This window comes from Neofelis nebulosa, chromosome 4 (genome assembly GCF_028018385.1).
Source record: "Neofelis nebulosa isolate mNeoNeb1 chromosome 4, mNeoNeb1.pri, whole genome shotgun sequence".
Classification (NCBI taxonomy): domain Eukaryota; kingdom Metazoa; phylum Chordata; class Mammalia; order Carnivora; family Felidae; genus Neofelis; species Neofelis nebulosa.
Window position 1 is genome coordinate 12,984,462 of NC_080785.1, and position 8,013 is coordinate 12,992,474.

Here is an 8,013-nt window from a genome sequence, read left to right on the forward strand (position 1 = left end):
TAGACTAGTAAGATTACTAAGGGAAAGTCAGAAGTCATGAGGATATTCTCTGCTAGACTTGGCATGTTGTGCACTCAGGGAAGGACTTTAAAAGGGTGGAGGCTGAGAGAGAAATCAGACAGAGTCGGGGTAAGTGATGGGTTGGGGACAAAAAAACAGAGAGCAAATAGAAAAGAAAGAGAAAGAGAAGTGGGAAATGGGTATAGTTTTCTTTGGGGCAAAGGGATGGGAGAAATAGGACTTGACATAGAAGATCTTGACTCTGATCTGCCTTCCTTCCCTCACCCAGTTTGAGCCCAAGCTGCTCAAGCACAACGAGACGATGGTGCATCACATCCTGGTTTATGCCTGTGGCAATGCCAGTGTTCTCCCCATGGGCATCAGTGACTGCTACGGGGCTGACCCTGCCTTCTCCCTCTGCTCGCAGGTCATCGTGGGCTGGGCTGTCGGGGGCACAGTGAGTCTTGTGATGAGGGAAATAGGTGGCTAAGTGTGTGCATGTTGTCAGGCTACTGGGATTGCTGGACTGATGGAAGGCCAGGAGATGGGGGAGGTCTGGGATGAGGGCCATAAAACATGGGCAGGTGCTGGTCCCTGCACCTAGCACCAAGCCCTTCCCGCTGCCAAATCTTCCTCCATCCAACAGAGTTACCAGTTTCCAGATGATGTGGGTGTCTCTATTGGGACTCCCTTAGACCCCCAGTGGATCCGATTGGAGATTCATTACAGCAATTTTCACAACGTTCCAGGTGAGCATCTGGAGCATTTATAGAAGAACTGGTGTGCCTGGCTGATTCCTTGAGGTGTTGGGAAGGTGCTGCAGGAGGCACACTGGCTCCTTTTGGCCACAGCCCTGCCCTGTCTTTCCTGGGCCTCTTGCTCCCACATGGTGACCAGCTCTCTTACCTTCTGTGATTCTTCCATTCTGCACCAGGTGTGTACGACTCCTCAGGCATCCGATTATACTACACGGCAAAGCTGCGCAAATACGACATGGGAGTCCTCCAGCTGGGTTTCTTCACTTTCCCCATCCACTTCATACCCCCAGGCGCGGAGTCCTTCCTGTCCTATGGGCTGTGTAAGACGGAGAAGTTTGAGGAGGTGAAGCTGGGAGGCACATCCTCCCCAAGGTTCCTTGTTTCCCGTCACAGATCTGGGCTGGTCCATAAGCACACACAGCCTGAGCCCTGGACCCGGAGAATAGCTACCTATGTTCAGGAAAACCTATAATCTGGATCATGCAAGGGAAGGAAGGAGTCAGGGCTTTGGGGCCAGGGGGTGGGGCAGGAAGAGGGTCCAGGAGGGCCCAGTAAGAACTAAAGGGGCTCGTGTCAGTCATAGGAGGAAGATGTCAAATGTTAACGGGGAAAAATCAAGGAACAGGGCAAGATGAGAGTTCTTAACAAATCAGATGTGTCTTCTCCTCCCTGCCACAGATGAATGGGGTCCCAGTGCCTGACATACAGGTATATGGCTACCTGCTCCACACCCACCTGGCTGGCCGTGCTCTGCAGGCTGTGCAATACAGGTAAGGGAAGACATGGACTTGAAGCTTTCCCATCTGCATGTGGGAACAAATGTGAGAATAGTTACTTATTCTGCAGCCTAAGGTTATGCTTGGTTGGGAGTAAGGAGGAGCTAGAACTACCCATAGAATAGAGGTGACCGGAATAAAGCTGTGGAAGGAGGAGCTTTTTTGTTTTACGGTAAATCTTTGCCCACAGTATGAGCACATTACACTGCTTTGTTCCCTCTAGAAATGGAACACAACTCCGAATAATCTGCAAAGATGATCTCTACGACTTCAATCTGCAGGAGACTCGAGATTTACCTTATCGAATGGAGATTAAACAGGTGGGAGCCTGCAGGGAGGTGTGACTGGAGACAGGCTGGGGAGGCAGGATCAGAGCTCATCCCTGTCAGCCAAGGGGGTTCTCAGGCAGTAGCAGTCCTTCTGTGTTTTGAAAGACACAGAATGGGTCTGAAGGGGTCCTTCATGTTTCACTCCGAATAGGGAGATGAGTTGCTGGTGGAGTGTCATTACCAGACGCTGGACCGGGACTCCTTGACTTTTGTGAGTACCTCCCTCCCCACCATGGTCAAGGACAGTAGCCTCAGAATAGACCCCAACCCTGGCCTTGGCTGTTAAGTGACTGATTGTTCCAGCTGAAGCCCCTTTCTTCCTCCAATGATATTATTTACATGGGGCTTTTCATGCTCTCACATCACAGTGATTTTAAGATGGGTACAAGGATTCCCTATTATCTGGTGTCAATGACCCACTAAGACAATGGACATACAGCATGTTACAGCGACCAAGAGCTTGGTCTCTTTGCCTGGGTTTGAATGCCAACACAACTATTAGTAGTTTTCTAACCTTAGGCAAGTTATTCAATCTCTTTGTGCCTCAGTTTCTTAATTCATATAAGAACTAACAATACTATCTCATAATATTGTTGTGAGAGTTGATTAACATATGTAAAACAATGGGGCACCTGGGTGGCTCAGTCGGTTAAGTGTCCGACTTCGGCTTGGTCATGATCTCACAGTTCATGGGTTTGAGCCCCATGTCAGGCTTTGTGCTGACAGCTCAGAGCCTGGATCCTGCTTTGGATTCTGAGGCTCCCTCTCTCTCTGCTCCTCCCCACTCATACTCTGCCTCTCTCTGCCTCAAAATAAATAAAAATTAAAAAAAAAACATCTAGATCATTGCCTGACTTATAGATGTTCAATTAGACTTAGCTATTATTCTTTTTTTCTTAAGGTTTTTAAAAATTTATTTATTGAGAGAAAGAGAGAGAGAGAAAGAGAGGAGGCGGAGGGGCACCGAGAGAGAGAAGGAGACAGAGAATCCCAAGCAGGCCCTGAGCTGTCAGCCACAGAGCCCAACAGGGGTCTTGAACCCATGAACCGTGAGACCATGACCAGAGCCAAAATCAAGATCAGCTGCCTAACCAACTGAGCCACCCAGGCACCCTATGAGTTAGCTATTGTTCTTATGGTCACAAGGAAACCCAGCCATTTGTATATCAAAAGTAGTTTCAGTGTTTATAGGATTCCTAAGGGGTTGTGCGCTATTGAGGAAGAAACTATAGCCATATATACTATGATGCAAAGTAGAAAGTAATATATACTGTAAGAGACAGATGGGGAAAATGCACTAGGGGATTCACAGGGAAAAACCATAAGGTCCTACTACAGTGAACTGAACATGTGATATATTTGAATGGGTCTTGCTTTAGACACATAGAGATGGAGAGCTCAGAAGGGAGTGGCTTTTTTTTGGAAACTCAGTATCTTCTCTCATCTTCTCAACCATCTTCTCAAACCAGAGCAGTGGCTGTGGAAATGTAGTGGATAGGGCAGATATATGGAATATTTCTTTGAAAATAACATCAATGAATGCCCACCAATCAGAAAAGGAAAGGGTAGCTAAGAAGTAGTAATTAACACTCAGTGAGCTTGTTGCAGGCTAAGGGAAAAGGAAAACAGAATCATTGGTAGAATGACACATAACCTATTTTCTGCCTGCCTTGTTCCCTTCTCTCTGCTTGCCTTTGTATCTTTCTGTTCCATTTCTGGCTCTCTTTTCTTCTCCAGGGGGGTCCCAGCACCATTAATGAGATGTGCCTCATCTTCCTCTTCTACTATCCCCGAAACAACATCTCCAGCTGCATGGGGTACCCTGACATCATCCACGTGGCCCATGAGCTGGGGGAGGAGGTATCAGAGTGAGTCATCCTGGAAGATAAGACCTTCAATTGTGTGTGGGAGGGGTCTTGGGGAGGACGAGGAAGGAGGAAAAGGAAGACCACCTACTACCCCCTACACTAGTGAGTTAGGATTCCTCAGCAGGCTCCCTGGTTAGCCCCTGCCTTCTTAATGCCTGCTTCTGTCAGCGTCTGACTCTTGAAGCTCTGATGTAAGATAGAAGATTTTTCCATGTTAGTGAGGTCATTCAGAAAAGCAGATAAGAACTGACCTGTAAAAGTTAGATCACTTATGTACAAATTCTTTGCCTTTTTCTCATGCACTACCTGACAGTCAAAGACTGTTTACTTTCAAGTAGTGACCCCTAATTATTTAGGGGTAAGGGTTGTCTCTGAGATTCTAATGAAAGTTCTGATCATCCTTTCCAAGGAAAATGCACATCTGTGCAGACACACACATTTCACATACTATTTCAGGGCATTTATAGGTTCCCTGAAGTCACTCCATCGACTTTCTTGAACTTCATGGCCCTCAGATTAAGAACCACTTTTTAAAGAGTCAAGAGTTTCTCTTTTTCACTTAAAAAATGCTCATCTCTGAGTTTTGATATTTCTCCTTCTGCCAAATTCATCGTGGTCATATGAAATCGTGAGGCATTCTTTTTGGTTTATGCTGACCTAGAAATTATGCTAACAAAAGTGAGGCTATTTTGTCAAAGCCTTAAGTTGACCCTATCTTATTGTGTGTTCCCCTTGCCCATGGCAGTTCCATGGAGGGCATGATGGCCATGAACAATGTTGAATGGACCCCAGAGAACATTAAGAAGGCTGAGAAAGCCTGCAAGGAGGCCCAGCAGACAGTGATAATAAAGACCATTGATGTGAGTGTTCCAAGAGACACCACCCTCTCAGGGTTAGGAGGGGGGTGGAATGGTGTTGGAAAAAGCCAGGAAAAGAAAGAAGGAGGTAGGTGAATGGCAGTGGTAAGAACACTGGGTCAGGGAAGCAAGGGCTGGGGAGCAGAGAGACGGGCTGGTGCTGTTCTGGATTGTGGGGTTGTTGGAATATCCCAGTTGGTTTGTGAGGCTGCAAGGACTGGGGATCACTAAGTAAGTACACAAGAAAGGAAATGAGGGTGGGAGAAGCTTCTGCCCTTACCCATTTCCCCCCATTTTCCTTCTCCTACAGGAGGTAGTGGAAAACACAACAGGCTGGATTCCAGAAATTATCCGTGCTCCTCGGGGACCCTGCTTGGAGTCCTCCGGAGGCAAAGTGGAGCCCCAGGACAAAACCCCTGCAGGCTTCAGGGCTGCACCAATTGCCCTCTTGGGCTCCAGCACTGCTACCCTGAGGTGCCTCCCTCTGGCTGCCCTCTTGTTTGGGCAGGGGGCTCTTTCTTGGCTTCTTGCCACCCTGCAGGTTGGAGTCTGATACTATCTCCTTATGTCAAATACTCAGGTTCCTCTCTGCTCAGCCCTCCCCTTATTACCAAATACAGAAATTCTGCTCTGCTTGGGCTCTCCAAAGCCCCCCATCTGTTACCCCTTCCCATGACCCAGGCCTGAGGACATCGTGGGCCTGGGGATTGCACTTATTCCGTAAAGACTCTTCCATGCCTAGGGATACAATTCATCCTTTTGGGGACCAAAAAGGTCCATATTTGGGACCATATGTTTTCTGACAAAGTAAGGATTCAAGGCTGGGTGTGCACCACTCTCTGAGAAGTTTGATGCTCCAGCTTACCCAAGGGGATACCATTTGGGGAGGTGGGAGCTTGAATGCAGAGGGAGAGCCCTGTAAACCCTCCTCTACCCATGCTGACCCTAAAGGGGGCTCCTGTTTCTCTTTTCTTATGGCATTTCTTGCCTCACCTTCCCTATGAGTCAGAGGCAGGAAGCCACATGTATGATTGTTGGGAAAGGGAGAGGCTCTGTTTATAAGGGACAAAACTCAAGACATCAGATTAAATAGAACTGAACTTGCTTCCTGTTGCCATCTCCTTCCTTTGAGACTTTGGTCCAGGAGAGGCAGCTGGGAGGTCTCTTGAATGGCTCAGTATAAAGCACCTGGAGGACATTTAAGGACCTGGTTGTCCCAAATGCAACATCTAATGCAGTCCTTGCTCTCCTCACCTGTGCCTCTATTATCAGTTGATCTTTATCCCACCAAGTGTCACATTCTCAACACTCAGATTGCTAGGTGTCAAGAGCCTAACTAACCAGGAAGGCTGAATTGGGCTCTGAAAAGAGGTCAAGGCCAAGGAGGAGAGGAGTAGTCCTTAGCTCTGGAGCCCAGGGCATGTCAAAAAGGTTCACATGGACACAGAAGGGAGTAGGCACAAATGGTTTGTGGAGTCAGACTGCAATTTGGAACAACAGTTGACAGAAAAGGTTTATTGGTGGTGGCTGCTCTGAGCTTCTGGGGACATTTCTGTCTTCTAAGCTTAAGAATAATCTCTGTAGAACCGTGTCCTTTGAGATTTAAAGTCACCATGCTACAATAGGAATTGCCTTGTTCTTTGTTCATGTGCTCTGGAAGGGACCCCTACTCTGGCTATCCCAGTGTGTTTAGAGGGATCTTAATCCCTGAGAAACCAGGGATCTGGCCTGAATAAATTGTTTACTACTGCTCGAGGAGCCAAGTCTTGATCTCACATCATAGCCCTGCTTCCTGGCACAGCAACCTCTGGGATTGGTGAGGTGTATGCACGATAACGAGCCCGTTACCTTTACTGTCACTTCTTCTGGAGAATTCTGGAGGCTCCATCCTAAGATTATGCAGAATATTCAGTGTTCACATTCTGTTCCTGCAATCTCAGTACTGGACATTTTCAATGCTTGGGGTCACTTCTGGGCCTCATGATGTGTAAGCAGAGGGAGTTGGTGTCCTTAAATCAAAAAGAATTGTCAAAGTTTATGATTATGGAAAAAACTAGGCTCACCAGAAGCAGAGGGTTGTGTGAGTTCACTGTTGAGTATTTCTGTGGTCCCACCATCCAAAGGAAATGAAGGATTTCCTTTTGATTCTAAAACATGGTTGATGCCATTTGGTAGCTGTGTGAAGTACACAAATGACTTGCCACAGCATGAGGGAACATGCAGATAAAGATGAGGTATAGATAAAAACACAGAACAACTAGGCCACTTTTCTCCTTGTTTTGTCAAATCTGACATTTCTATTCCAATCTGTATTACTCCAAGGCTCCCAAGCAAATTCTTTCAACCCCAATCTTCTAGGTTAAAACAAAAACCAAGCACCGCTTCTGGCTGGGTTTCAGAAGCCAACCCTCAGGTCTACTTTGACAGGTTCAAGCCAGCTGGGCAACTACCCCAACGTTCTGAGCCAGAATCTCCCACTGGCTCCCTTTGCCCAGCTCGTGGCCCAGTGCAGTTCCCAGGCACCTCTGCTTTCTTTTGTGCTTCTTTGAATTTCTTGTTCCTATTTAGCCTTCCTTCTTTTGTTTTACTTTTCTCCCCATCTCCTGACTTCAGCATTTTGTGATCATGCACATATTCCCTGAGCACCATCTGTGTGCTTGACATCAGGTTAGAACAGGAGCTACTGATATGAATGGAAAATGGGAAAGGCACCCTCTCTGCCCTTTTGGAGATGTTCTTGAGTTTCTACAAGCATCTCAATGGCCATTTTCCCCGTGGGCTCAACTATCCACCTCTGACCTTTCCCCAGTGCCACTGAGCATTCCTCCCCCGATGCCTGGAGACAGGAACTATATCTATATCAATCTACAGAGAATGATGTTTCTATAGTTAAAAGGGATTCATTCCATTATATATATTATATATATTATAGTTAAATCTATAGTTATAGATATCTATAGTTATAGTTATAACTACATTATAACTATAGTTGTAATTATAACTATAGTTATATCTATAGTTAAAAGGGATGCATTCCATTATACATATTATATATATTATATATATGTATATATTCCATTATATATTAGAGCGCTCGGACCAATATTTCTGGAGAAATGTTTTTTTTGTTTTTTTTTTTTGTTTTTTGTTTTTTTTTCCAATATATGAAATTTATTGTCAAATTGTTTCCATACAACCCCCAGTGCTCATCCCAAAAGGTGCCCTCCTCAATACCCATCACCCACCCCCCATCAACCCTCAGTTTGTTCTCAGTTTTTTTTTTTTTTTTTTTTAATTTATTTATTTATTTTTTAATATATGAAATTTACTGTCAAATTGGTTTCCATACAACACCCAGTGCTCATCCCAAAAGGTGCCCTCCTCAATACCCATCACCCACCCTGCCCTCCCTCCCACCCCCCATC

At 46.0% G+C, this 8,013-nt stretch overlaps 1 long non-coding RNA gene across 1 annotated transcript; it reads right to left on the reverse strand.

Moving 5' to 3' along the window:
• Positions 1–967: 967 nt before the first annotated feature.
• On the reverse strand, positions 968–7,388 carry LOC131508859 (uncharacterized). The gene is made up of 3 exons (XR_009260181.1): positions 6,437–7,388; positions 1,494–1,561; positions 968–1,074 (listed from the first exon to the last, which is right to left on the reverse strand). It is a non-coding gene; the product is annotated as an uncharacterized LOC131508859 (long non-coding RNA).
• Between the last annotated feature and the right edge of the window lie 625 nt (positions 7,389–8,013).